Genomic DNA, 14,358 nt, shown 5'->3' with positions numbered 1-14,358 from the left:
CTTATATACCATTTTTCAGTGCTTTACAGCGCTCTCTAAGTGGTTTACAGAGTCAGCACATTGCCCTCAATGATTTGGGTCCTCATTTTACCCACCTCAGAAGGATGAAAGGCTGAGTCAACTTTGAGCCCGGTGAGATTCAAACTGCCAAATTGTAGGCAGCCAGCAGTCAGCAGAAGCAGCCTTCAGTACTGCATTCTAACCATTGCGCCACCGCAGCTCTAAAAACATTTTACCTTGACTGTACACTACACTTTGCCCTTCTATGTTTCTCATTGCTTTCTGTTTGAGGATCTCAACAACCTACTGCATTCTATCACAAGAGTCTTCCCCTTCCTTTCAACCTTCTCACCCTTCTGCCATGCAATTGTTTTTGTTGTGTCTTGCCCGCCCTCAGAGCAGCTGGGGCCTTCTTATCTGCTCCCGAACACGGAGGAATGTATGCCTTCCAGCCCCAGTCCTGGCTCCATGCCCAGACAAACTGCAGAAGAAGGAGCATCTCCCTGCCCCAGCCCTGACTCCATGCCCAGGCAAACGGAGCAGCTAGACCCCTCCCCCTCCTCCACAGCAGGTGAGCCTGAGGAGGGTTTACTCCCAACAACAGCTGATTGGAGTAATCCTCGCATCAGAAGATTGGATAGGCGGAGGCAACAGAAGGAAGGGAGGGGCAGGCCTTAATGAGTGCTGAGTCATGGAGCCACACCCCATGGCCTATATAAAGGATCTACTTTCTGGCAGTCTCTGAGTCAGGCAAAAGTCGAACTTATCTTGCTGAAGTCACTTACTGGTCTCCTGCCTGCTCTGAGGACTTTGCTAGGACTTTGGGCAGAGCTGCAGAGGCAAGCCTGATTCGGATTTCCCTGACCCGGCCGTCAGTGGAGGAGTGGGACACGACAGTTTTGGAATACAAATCCTTGTTTGTTCTTTCTGCATGACCAGTGTGTTTCTTTCATAGTAGTCATTCTCTTTTGTTTTGATAGATTGCTTATTTAACCTTGATCATAACATTTTTAAGGAATGGCCTAGAGGTGGAGTTCTTGCCTCATAATCAGGAGGCTGTGAGTTCGATCCTAGATAGAAGCAGATATTTTTCCCTCTGGGCACAATGAGAATATATCTGCTGAACAAAACTCCACATTGGTGACAGGAAGGGCATCCAGCCATTAAACATTCTGCTAGCTCCATTCAGTTGCCCAGACTCCACCCCTCAAGGGATTATGAGGTCATTAAAATGTTGATGATGATAACCATTCTTAAGGAATCCATTCCCGCAGCATCCAACTTACGTTACATTTCTACTAAAATTGCAATTGTTGCTTCCATATAACAAAAGCACACTTTTACACTCAACAATTTTGTTTCATTTGACAGACATTATTTCCTCACAACAGACTATATACAACCGCCTTTCCATTCCAGCACTTGCCTCCTTTAAATTTTCTCCATTATCTTTAGTGAATATTCTGCTAATGTATTTAAATTTGTCTACTTTCTTTGATATTTCACCATTTATATATAAGTTGACGTCATCTAATGTGTTTTGTCTGTCAAACATAACTGCCTTGGTCTTTGATATATTCATTCTCAGATTTGGATTCCATTTTTACATTTTAAAGTCTAATATATTTGTGAGTTCTCCATCAATAACACATCTGCATACAAATTACTCAATCATGTCTATAACAGACAAAAAATATTCTGTATTTTTTTATCATAAATACATTACTGCTCTTATTGCATTCAGCAACTAACCTTCAATCCCACAGCCATTCCATAATTCATGTCATCACATTATATTATAAGCTTTATCCAATTCAAGTAAAGATATAATTAATGCTCTTTCTCACTTTCATACATTTCTCTTTTTTATATAATGTTTCTATTAAAGTTTACAGATACAAAGATAAACTAATACAAAGAAAGAAAAATAGAGAGTAAAAATACAAAATAAAAAGAAATAAAAAATAGTAAAGAAAAAAAGAAATGAGATATATAAAGAAATGACTTCCTATTTCTTCAGGAGAAGTACAATTTCAATAACAGAATACTGTTCTTCTAGTTGGAAGGACCTTGGACCTTCTAGTCCACCCCACTTCTCAGTCAGGAAATCATATATCTTTTAAGACAGAGGGTCATCCAATCTCTTCTTAAAAATCTCCAGTGCTGGAGCACTCACAACTTCTGGAGGCAAGTCATTACACTGATTAATTGTCAGGAAATTTCTCTCTGTTTCTAGGCTGTTTCTCTCCTTGATTAGTTTCTATCCATTGCTTCTTGTCCTGGCTTCAAGTGTTGTGGGGAATAGATTGACCCCCTCTTCTTTGTGGTATCCCCTTAAATACTTTCCCTGATCTACCATAGAAAATCTTATCTTCCTATATCTCATCTCTTATCTATAAACAACTTCTTAAAGCCTCATCATGTGTTGTAAATGTTGTACCTTGATGAACGTATCTTTTCTTTTATGTACACTGAGAGCATATGCACCAAGACAAATTCCTTGTGTGTCCAATCACACTTGGCCAATAAATTATATTCTATTCTATCATTCAGTACTAATCAACAAACATCAATTAAAAATTAATTGTCAAAATTAACTATTTTAACTTTAATCAAATCAACTTTATATTCCTTTGTTTTTTTATTTATTACTATTAACTTACCACCTTCTATGATAATTATACTCTCTTTTTCCTATATATATCACTTGTCTGTAAAAAAAAAATAAATTTGTTCATTCCTAGTAAAAACAAACAAATAAACGGCATAAATATCTGAATCTTGATCACATAAATCAACTTTATATCACTTCCCTTTTCTTATAAAAATCTTGATCTTTAAACCAGGGGTCCCCATCCTTTTGGACCTCAGGCACCACTAAATTCATAATTTTAAATCCCGTGGACCACTAATATGATCTGTTTAATGACCAGCTGGATGGGTGTGGCTAGGTGGTCATGTGACTGGGTGGGCATGACCAATTCAATGTCACTCAGGTCGAGTGGTGCCTCGCCGGCTCTACTCACCCCTCCCCTCTTAGGGCCCCAAAAGGAAGCAGTTGTTGGAGTTAAGCAGCCACCACAAGAAAGAGTTGGCAAAACAGCTGGCTCAGTTCAAATTGGATCTACCGAGAAGGAGGCTCAGCAGAAGCACCTCACTGAGGACTAGGAGCATAGGCTTTCCAAGCAGAGGGAAGACCTGCAGGAGTGCAAGGCCAGGTACCCGTGTCTGGAGGCTTAGCGGGCTGAGATGGTCAGCCAGTTCCAGGCCATGATGCAGTCCCACTGGAATAAGATCCTCTGGCTCTTCATCACCAGCAGCACTTCCCTTCAGCCTTTGCCCAAAGCCCCACACCAGGAGGCTGAAACAGACCCCAACCCACACAAAAAGACCCTGAAGGGGGAGACTTTCTGCAGCACCTCAAGTGTTCATTGCATGTATCCAGTCCAGGGGCCATAGTTTGAGGATCCCTGATTTAGTGCAATATAAAAAATGCAAATAATTTTTCTGGGGACCACCAAAATTTTCTCGCGGACCACCAGTGGTCCATGGACCACCAGTTGGTGACTGCTGCTTTAAACCCTTTAATTAATGTTCCAGACTTTGATTTTTTTTCCTATTTCATTTCCTATTTCTTTCTTCTCAGAAGCTCCTTCAAAACTTTAACACAACCCTTTTGTTGATCCAAAAGAGAAAAGTCAACCAAGTCACCCCTCTGGTTTGTTATTTATATATTGTTTTAATCATTACAATATCAGCTGGTTTTATTTGAAAAATCCAGTGTAGAGTATATTTTTCATATCATTCTTGTAACCTGTCATTTTTAAATCCATATTTAAATCATCCTCAGTCTCAATCTTGTCCAGTAAAATTTAAACTTCTCTAAAACGTCTTTTAAATAATTGTTTATGATAGCAGACAATACTAAGATAATCTTAGTTCATTTCTCCACACATCCTTATTTTTTTCGAAAATAAAAGTATATTTCTCCATTTTGTATTAATATGTTTCTTCTTTTTTAATTATAATAATTTAGTTCTTGTTGGTTCCCTCTTTGATCTTTACAGTCCCATCTTACCATTTTTCCCTAATCAGCAGCATTTTCCCATGGGAAGTTTTCTTAAACTTTTTCTCAAAATATTCATATGTTTTAATATAATACTAAACAACTCACAGGAGTTGTAAAGTTATATTTTACAGATAAGGTAGTAGTTCCCTGAAATCCTTAAATAAATGTCAAATTTAAAACTTAAAGCAGGAAACAAACCCTGGTATAATGATATTTATGCTATTTAGTCATTTTACTTCATTCTTCTTTTATTGTTGATATCAATGCCTTAACATGATATATTATAATTTGTTTTTCTGTGTATAGTATGGAACAGTAGCAAAATACCAGCATCTTGGTTAATAGAACACACACATGGAATGTTAATCAAGTTTAGTATGCCAAGAATACAACTTCTTTCATATTGCAATCCAGTACATAATAAACATTAGTTGTAATTTGCTACATGGCTAGAAATCATAACATCTTTTTACTAGGTTTCTTCTTTATGATGACAAAATAAAATTTCTATAAGGACAAAACTTTTAGTTAAAATGCAAGTATTGATTAATGCATTTTATACTAATTGGCACTCTGAATTATCTTATTTTTTTAAAAAAAGCCTCAAACCGAGAATATTGCAATAATCTACAGCAGCTGGAACTAGTAGACTCAATAACATGCTTTACACCTTTGCAAGCAATGTAATTTGCTTTACCAAAGAGTAGAAATGACAGAATTTTATTTATTTGTCAAATTTGCCTGTTCACCGCCCTGAGTCCTTCGGGAGAAGGGCGGTATACAAATTAAAATATTATTATTATTATTATTATTAAATTTGTATAGTTTTCCATCCCACAAAACACAACTCTGGGCACCACAGACATCAAATATGAAAACAAGAAGTATAAAAATATAAACTCCACATTAAAAACTCTACACATATATATATACATGTGTGTGTGTGTGTATGTGTGTGTGTGTGTGTGTGTGTGTGTGTATTTGTTTTCTGAGGGTTTTGCTGGTGTTTGTATGTAGGTCTTCGGTTATTCGGGTTTTCTCCCGCGTAAAATTGGAAGTGTCTTGGCGACGTTTCGAGGAAGTCTCATCCGTCATCTTCAGGCTGGTGTTTACAGCTTTGTGTAAATACCAGCCTGAAGCGTCCTAGAAGCACAAAGCTGTAAACACCAGCCTGAAGATGACGAATGAGACTTCATTGAAACGTCGCCAAGACACTTCCAATTTTACACGGGAGAAAACCCGAATAACCAAAGACCCACATATATGTGTATACATATACATATATAGATAGATAGATACTCAAACCATAATTTGCTTCAATGAAGGGCTTTGCATTACTTGGATGCTTTATCTAAGTGGCCAGAAAATTTTATTGTTCATGTGATGAAGCTTCTTCTAGCATTTGTGGATGAGACCCTGAAGCAATACAAGACAAAGCAATGCAGCTGTTTTGTTTCATAGATGTTAAGAGTGAGGGTGAGCTGACTTGCAAACCTTTCACAGTCCTTTGTCAAAATGGAGCACTCCATTCAAAGCTTCTCTTAGCCAAACAATGAAACAACTCCTTGGCCTCAGAGGGTGTTGGAGGGGGGGGGCTGATCATGATGCATACAGGAGGATCTGTGATGTTGCTTTTTAAAAAAATAAATAAATAAATCAGGGTGACTATGCAGAACTGCTCTATAGTTGTTTTCCAGACTAATAAATGTCACCATTCGTATTTACAAGCTTCCACCAATCTAGTTCAACTTCATATAACTGCTTATTGACATTTAAGATATCCCTGTATATTGGTTACAATAACTCCATGAAGATCTTAGAAAGCAAAGAGACTAAGGCAGAAAGCCACCAAAAAAGCAAATACAGGACAATGATGTGAAACAAAAATATTAAAGAATGTCCGCTGTGTTCATTCCTTCATGAAGATTGAAATAGTCCCTTTCCTTTTCAGTTTGTTATATATTGTTTGTATGCTATCTGATTCCAAATTGGGCAATTCAGATCAATAAAAAAAACATAAAAACAACAGAATTTATAACAGTAACCAAACAAGTACAAAAATAATTGCAGAATATTCACCAGGTATCCATCCAAGGCTGAGCACCAAAGAATTGAGGCTTTTGAATTCTGGTGCTGGAGAAGATTCCTGCAAGTCCCTTGGACTACAAGGTGAACAAACAAGTCAGTCCTAGAGGAGATCAACCCTGACTGCTCTTTAGAAGGCCAGATCCTGAAGATGAAACTGAAATACTTTGGCCACTTAATGAAAAGGAAGGATTTACTGGAGAAGAGCCTAATGCTGGGGAAGATTGAGGGAAAAAGAAGAATGGGAGGACAGAGAATGAGGTGGCTGGATGGAGTCACTGAAGCAGTAGGCGGGAGCTTAAATGGACTCCAGAGGATGGTAGAGGACAGGAAGGCCTGGAGGAACATTGTCCATGGGGTCGCGATGGATCGGTCACGACTTCGCAACTAACAACAACAGCAACAAGCCATCCAAGAGGGAAGCAAACTTAAAATGTGGCAAACAGGGGAGTCCTATCCAGACTATCTCAAGGCAGGTTTTGAAGGCCTTTCAGAATATCACCAGGGTAGAAGCTATATGGACCTAAAGGGGACTTCATTCCAGAGAAGGTGCATTTTCTTGGATCCCAAAATATGGCACTATTTAACCAAGGGAATCCAAAATTCACCAATTCTACCAGATCACATCAGAAGCAGAAATCACTAGAGATGTGCTATGTTCCTTCTTGCTTCAAACGCTCTACCATCATCCCAGTGCCAAGAAGCCCACCATCAAGGAACTGAATGACTACAGACCAGTTGCTCTAACATCTGTAGTCATGAAAACCTTTGAAAGGCTAGTGCTTTCCTACCAAAATAAATAAATAAATAAATAAATAAATAAATAAATAAATAAATAAATAAATAAATAAATAAATAAATAAATAAATAAATAAATAAATAAATAAATAAATAAATAAATAAATAAATAAATAAATAAATAAATAAATAAATAAATAAATAAATAAATAAATAAATAAATAAATAAATAAATAAATAAATAAATAAATAAATAAATAAATAAATAAATAAATAAATAAATAAATAAATAAATAAATAAATAAATAAATAAATAAATAAATAAATAAATAAATAAATAAATAAATAAATAAATAAATAAATAAATAAATAAATAAATAAATAAATAAATAAATAAATAAATAAATAAATAAATAAATAAATAAATAAATAAATAAATAAATAAATAAATAAATAAATAAATAAATAAATAAATAAATAAATAAATAAATAAATAAATAAATAAATAAATAAATAAATAAATAAATAAATAAATAAATAAATAAATAAATAAATAAATAAATAAATAAATAAATAAATAAATAAATAAATAAATAAATAAATAAATAAATAAATAAATAAATAAATAAATAAATAAATAAATAAATAAATAAATAAATAAATAAATAAATAAATAAATAAATAAATAAATAAATAAATAAATAAATAAATAAATAAATAAATAAATAAATAAATAAATAAATAAATAAATAAATAAATAAATAAATAAATAAATAAATAAATAAATAAATAAATAAATAAATAAATAAATAAATAAATAAATAAATAAATAAATAAATAAATAAATAAATAAATAAATAAATAAATAAATAAATAAATAAATAAATAAATAAATAAATAAATAAATAAATAAATAAATAAATAAATAAATAAATAAATAAATAAATAAATAAATAAATAAATAAATAAATAAATAAATAAATAAATAAATAAATAAATAAATAAATAAATAAATAAATAAATAAATAAATAAATAAATAAATAAATAAATAAATAAATAAATAAATAAATAAATAAATAAATCAGGGTGACTATGCAGAACTGCTCTATAGTTGTTTTCCAGACTAATAAATGTCACCATTCGTATTTACAAGCTTCCACCAATCTAGTTCAACTTCATATAACTGCTTATTGACATTTAAGATATCCCTGTATATTGGCTACAATAACTCCATGAAGATCTTAGAAGGCAAAGAGACTAAGGCAGAAAGCCACCAAAAAAGCAAATACAGGACAATGATGTGAAACAAAAATATTAAAGAATGTCCGCTGTGTTCACTCCTTCACGAAGATTGAAATAGTCCCTTTCCTTTTCAGTTTGTTATATATTGTTTGGATGCTATCTGATTCCAAATTGGGCAATTCAGATCAATAAAATAACATAAAAACAGCAGAATTTATAACAGTAACCAAACAAGTACAAAAATAATTGCTACCAACCTGCCTTCCATTGAGGACCTGTATACTGCACGAAACAGAAGGGAGCGGGTCGCTCTAAACAAGGCGGCTGGGAAGACTCCTCCCTCAGAGAAGCGCTGATAATTCCCTGTAGCCAGCCTCGTGTAACCTCCTGTGTGGCCAGTACCAACCAGGAGGGACACGGGTCCAATAAACATGTGGTGGCATTCAACCTCCCCAGTATCCTGTCCATGTCATCAGGAGTCACAGGATCAAACTCAGCCCAAACAATGTTCTCAAGATGTGCCCGCGTCATCCTGTCCGGATCTACCCAATCTGTGTCCAACCCATCCTGGATCTGAGCGATTTTATCATGCAGATAATTTCCAAATTCCTCAGCCCGACCTTGCAAGGGATCCTCCTGAGCCCCCTGAAACAGAAGGGAGCGGGTCGCTCTAAACAAGGCGGCTGGGAAGACTCCTCCCTCAGAGAAGCGCTGATAATTCCCTGGAGCCAGCCTCGTGTAACCTCCTGGGTGGCCAGTACCAACCAGGAGGGACACGGGTCCAATAAGCATGTGGTGGCATTCAACCTCCCCAGTATCCTGTCCATGTCATCGGGAGTCACAGGATCAAACTCAGCCCAAACAATGTTCTCAAGATGTGCCCGCGTCATCCCGTCCGGATCTACCCAATCTGTGTCCAACCCATCCTGGATCTGAGCGATTTTATCATGCAGATAATTTCCAAATTCCTCAGCCCGACCTTGCAAGGGATCCTCCTGAGCCCCCTGAAACAGAAGGGAGCGGGTCGCTCTAAACAAGGCGGCTGGGAAGACTCCTCCCTCAGAGAAGCGCTGATAATTCCCTGGAGCCAGCCTCGTGTAACCTCCTGGGTGGCCAGTACCAACCAGGAGGGACACGGGTCCAATAAGCATGTGGTGGCATTCAACCTCCCCAGTATCCTGTCCATGTCATCAGGAGTCACAGGATCAAACTCAGCCCAAACAATGTTCTCAAGATGTGCCCGCGTCATCCTGTCCGGATCTACCCAATCTGTGTCCAACCCATCCCGGATCTGAGCGATTTTATCATGCAGATAATTTCCAAATTCCTCAGCCCGACCTTGCAAGGGATCCTCCTGAGCCCCCTGAAACAGAAGGGAGCGGGTCGCTCTAAACAAGGCGGCTGGGAAGACTCCTCCCTCAGAGAAGCGCTGATAATTCCCTGAGCCAGCCTCGTGTATCCTCCTGGGTGGCCAGTACCAACCAGGAGGGACACGGGCCCAATAAACATGTGGTGGCATCCAACCTCCCCAGTATCCTGTCCATGTCATCGGGAGTCACAGGATCAAACTCAGCCCAAACAATGTTCTCAAGATGTGCCCGCGTCATCCCGTCCGGATCTACCCAATCTGTGTCCAACCCATCCTGGATCTGAGCGATTTTATCATGCAGATAATTTCCAAATTCCTCAGCCCGACCTTGCAAGGGATCCTCCTGAGCCCCCTGAAACAGAAGGGAGCGGGTCGCTCTAAACAAGGCGGCTGGGAAGACTCCCTCCCTCAGAGAAGCGCTGATAATTCCCTGGAGCCAGCCTCGTGTAACCTCCTGGGTGGCCAGTACCAACCAGGAGGGACACGGGTCCAATAAGCATGTGGTGGCATTCAACCTCCCCAGTATCCTGTCCATGTCATCAGGAGTCACAGGATCAAACTCAGCCCAAACAATGTTCTCAAGATGTGCCCGCGTCATCCTGTCCGGATCTACCCAATCTGTGTCCAACCCATCCTGGATCTGAGCGATTTTATCATGCAGATAATTTCCAAATTCCTCAGCCCGACCTTGCAAGGGATCCTCCTGAGCCCCCTGAAACAGAAGGGAGCGGGTCGCTCTAAACAAGGCGGCTGGAGGGTTATCTGCCGATGCTATAAGGGCGGCCAAGTATACTTGCTTCGCCATCCTTATTGCCACTAGATAGGTCTGAATATGTGACTGTACTAGTGTTTGGTCAGATTCGGAGCGGCTGGCCCTCCAGGCACTCTCTAGGCGTCTTCTCCAGCACTTCATCTCTCTCAGCTCCTCAGTAAACCAAGGAGCCGGTCGAGAGCAACGCCGGGTCAGAGGCCGCATCGGCACAACGCGGTCCATAGCCCCCGCCACCGCCCTTTCCCAGGTGGTAGTGAGTTCTTCAGCCGAGCCGTGGGCCAGCTCCTCAGGAAATGGCCCAAGCTCCGTCAAGAACCTACTCGGGTCCATCAGGCGCCTGGGATGGAACCAACGAACTGGCTCCGTCTCCTTGCGGTGAGGGTCTGCGGTCCGAAAGTCCAGGCGAAGGAGAGAATGATCTGTCCATGGCAGGGGAGTAATGACTAAGTCCCCCACATCCAGATCATTCAGCCACTGTCCGGAGACAAAATCAAGTCCAGCGTGTGTCCCCAGTGTGTGTGGGACCATTCACTAACTGGGTCAGGTCCAAGGCTGCCATGGAGGCCATGAACTCCCAAGCTGACGACGATGACTCACCTACTGATGGCAGATTGAAATCCCCCATGACTATAAGCCTGGGGGTATCAACTGCCGCCTCGGCTATCACGTCGAGCAGCTCGGGCAGGGCTGCTGTCACGTGGCAGGGAGCCAGGTACGTGACCAGTAAAGCCATCTGTACCCCATGGCCCCACCACACAAAGAGAGACTCACAGCCAGCTGTCTGCGGGACAAAGACCTCCCTCGGATCCAAACTCTCATTTATAATGACCGCAACCCCCCCCCACCTTGAACCCTTGGCTGATGAAATGCAAGGAAGCCCGGTGGGCACATCTCGACGAGTGGAACGCCCCCTTCTGTGCCCAGCCAGGTCTCTGTAACGCCCATCAGGTCCGCACCCCCCTCCTGTATCAAATCTGAAATGAGGGGGGCCTTATTAATAACAGACTTCCATTTTTATTACCATTTTACATGTTTTCTTGACTTTGAAATGCTTTATGTCAGCTTTAAATTTTTATCATTAGGAGTAATATTGATCAGTCTTTCCATTATGTTGACAGAGTGGCAGTTCAAAAGTAAAGAACAAGATTGTAAATCTGGAATGGCATTCTCTTTCCATCTTAAAGAATAATGTTGTTTGCTATATCCAAGCATATTATCTATACTATGATAGGATCCATATTTTTGTTATATATTTCAGAATCACATTATTCCATTTAAATTATATTGTTCTTTCCAAGCTTTCAAAATTTTTCAAAAAGGAAAAAAGATTTTAGGGAACGTAGGAAGAGAGGATAAAAACTTGAAGAGATGCAAGTTTTACCTACAAAAGACAAAAAAAAATTGCATGGGCCAGGACTCAGATTGTCTATGCTGAGGAAGAGACTCCAGCAGAATCTGTGCAATGACAACCTCAAGAGACATAAAACTAATAATCACCTAAGTCCAATTAAATGTATACAGAGCATAGGCATTGTATGAAGCTTCTTGCCAAGCAATGGAATAAATCCCTTGATTAAAGGCAGCTGACTACAATAATTTAAGAGGCAGCACTGGCCAATGATCAACTGTTGGATCTTCAGTTCTTTTGTAATTCTACAGATATGGATTTGATTCAAGAAATTCTGATGTCTGGGCTGGCTGACATCCCTGACCTGGATTTTGGAACTCTGGACTGGATTTTGAATATTCTTCTGCACATTCACACTAAAAGTGAAACCATTCAGGCAAGCTTCTTTCAGAGACTAATTCTTTTAAAGAAAGATAGAGGGAACTAAATATGTTTAAGCTTCAAGAAAACACAGAAAAGATTGCACTTTTCAAACACACAAGTGTCATACCCAATCAATCAGGTCTGTTCTCTATCACCATGCAGTGGAAAGGACAGAATATTGATTTTAAGTTCTACAAAAGCATATTCTGATTAAATATTAGAAACAAAATATGTGCCAGCTGGTAAGAATATTTGAGAGAGGAAAGCTATTCATATTTCCTTTACTGGATGTTGGATTTCTCTACTGAGCTGAGGTGGAAACAACAGCACAGAGAATAAATGCTCTGCAAAGCATCTGGGTGGCTGTGACCTCCTGAGGGCTTAGTGTATTTTGTTCTCAAACAAAAAAATCACTATAATACACGATAGCCCTCAATGAATGCACTACTTGTCTATGCTTCCACATCTGCCTGCCCTTTTAAACTTAAATTTCTTGGGCTGTCACACAACTCCTCAGGGGCATATTGAACTGTGTAACTGAACAAATAAACAAACATGTTTACTGTCAAAACCACCAGCATAGAACACTTTATTATAAACATGATACAGAACTGAGATTAACTCAGAAAAGAACACACACCTCACACTTTTAGAAGCTAAAGGGAGCTAGAGCTCTTTAAAAATGGCAGAGATAATTAATTTTAATCCAAGAAGACTTTCATAATGATGTCTTCCCTTGGGATTTCATTGCAACAATCAAGGAAAATTGGATACTGCTGGAAGGATGATTATTTATTAAGGTACTAGACTCTTCTGTGTATGATAGGCTTCAGTCTTCTTGGAGAAATGGGAGTCTAACCATAACATTTTACTGACAAGTTCTCTCTCTCTTTGGAAAAACAAGGACAGTTGATTTCTATCAAGTTAAATGAGAATGTTTAATTAAATTTAGAAGAAAATCTGCCACAGGAATAGGTGTTTCCCTTGTGTAAGGTTTCTTCAGAGGTGAAATTCAGCAGGTTCTTACAGGTTCTGGAGAACCGATAGCGGAAATTTTGAGTAGTTCAGAGAACTGGCAAATATCACCTTTGCCTGGGCCCAGAGTGGGGTGGGAATGGAAATTTTGCAGTATCTTTCCCCTGCCACGCTCACCAAGCCACGTCCACAGAACCGGTAGTAAAAAAAATTGGATTTCATCACTGGGTTTCTTCAAAACTGACATGACTATGGAAGCTCCCTTCAGGTAAATGTGATAGATCAGTACAGCTTTTATAGATCTCTAGATCAAAAGCAGATTACATTTGAATTGCTAGAACAATAATATTTTTGAAAACCTCTTAGATTCAGGATGAATGAGCGCTTCTTTTTCTGACTATTTTTCCCAAACTTATTTTACGAACATGTCCCTCTACCTGCTCCAGGAACAGCTTGATCATTAGATCATCCTGTGATGTCAACATGAATCTGAAACTCAACATTTAACAAAACAATCTGAAATCTGTACTTATCATGAGGGGACTGATTTAAAGAGAGAGACGGGGGAAAAAAGATTAACATTTTATCTTATTCTCTCATCCAATTAAAGGTTCATTCTCCTTTCTTGAAATGAAATCTTAGAGTTTAATTTTTCTTTCTTAAGAAAACCTAGTAATTCTGGAAATAAAAATGTACAGAAATTGAGCAAATCTGCTTTAACCCACAAAGTGCTGTCAACAGCCTTCCATGGGTGCTATTCTTCCAGATGTTTGGAAAAAAAGACTTTCCCATTTTTTTTCAGTCCCAGCAAGCTAACCCCCCCCTCCACACACACACACAGAAAACACCAGGAAAGTTATATCTGTAAGTCTCAAATGTCCACCAGGTCTTCAAACTGCAAAAGGTGAAAATTCACCAATTTTGAGGCATCAGTTCTTCATGCATTACAAAAATGTGTGCGATGATGCCAGACAACCTAGAACACTGTCAACTCATAATATATGATTGATAGTCTTTGCCTGCTTTCATGGATTACAAGTTATTGTTCTGACCTAGAGTATCAGCCTGTCATGATTTTTTAATGGTTCTCTTGTGATGAAATTGTCCTTTGAATGAACATTTGAATGTGTTCATTGGAAATCCAGTTTCAAGGAAAATGCAGTCAAATATAAATTCCATTGTTAGAAACAGTAAGGTTGGGATCCGGTTCACAGGTTGCTGGATTTGGCCACAATATCTATGTTACAAAATTTCTTATCTGCCAGATCAACCTTCAGTAGAACCAGTTCATGGCAAGATATAATCATACTTACTTTCTATATTGCACTCCAGATTA

The sequence above is a fragment of the Ahaetulla prasina genome, chromosome 2 (assembly GCF_028640845.1).
Source record: "Ahaetulla prasina isolate Xishuangbanna chromosome 2, ASM2864084v1, whole genome shotgun sequence".
Lineage (NCBI taxonomy): Eukaryota > Metazoa > Chordata > Lepidosauria > Squamata > Colubridae > Ahaetulla > Ahaetulla prasina.
The sequence above is the reverse complement of the archived record's forward strand: the minus strand, read 5'-3'. Positions refer to the sequence as shown.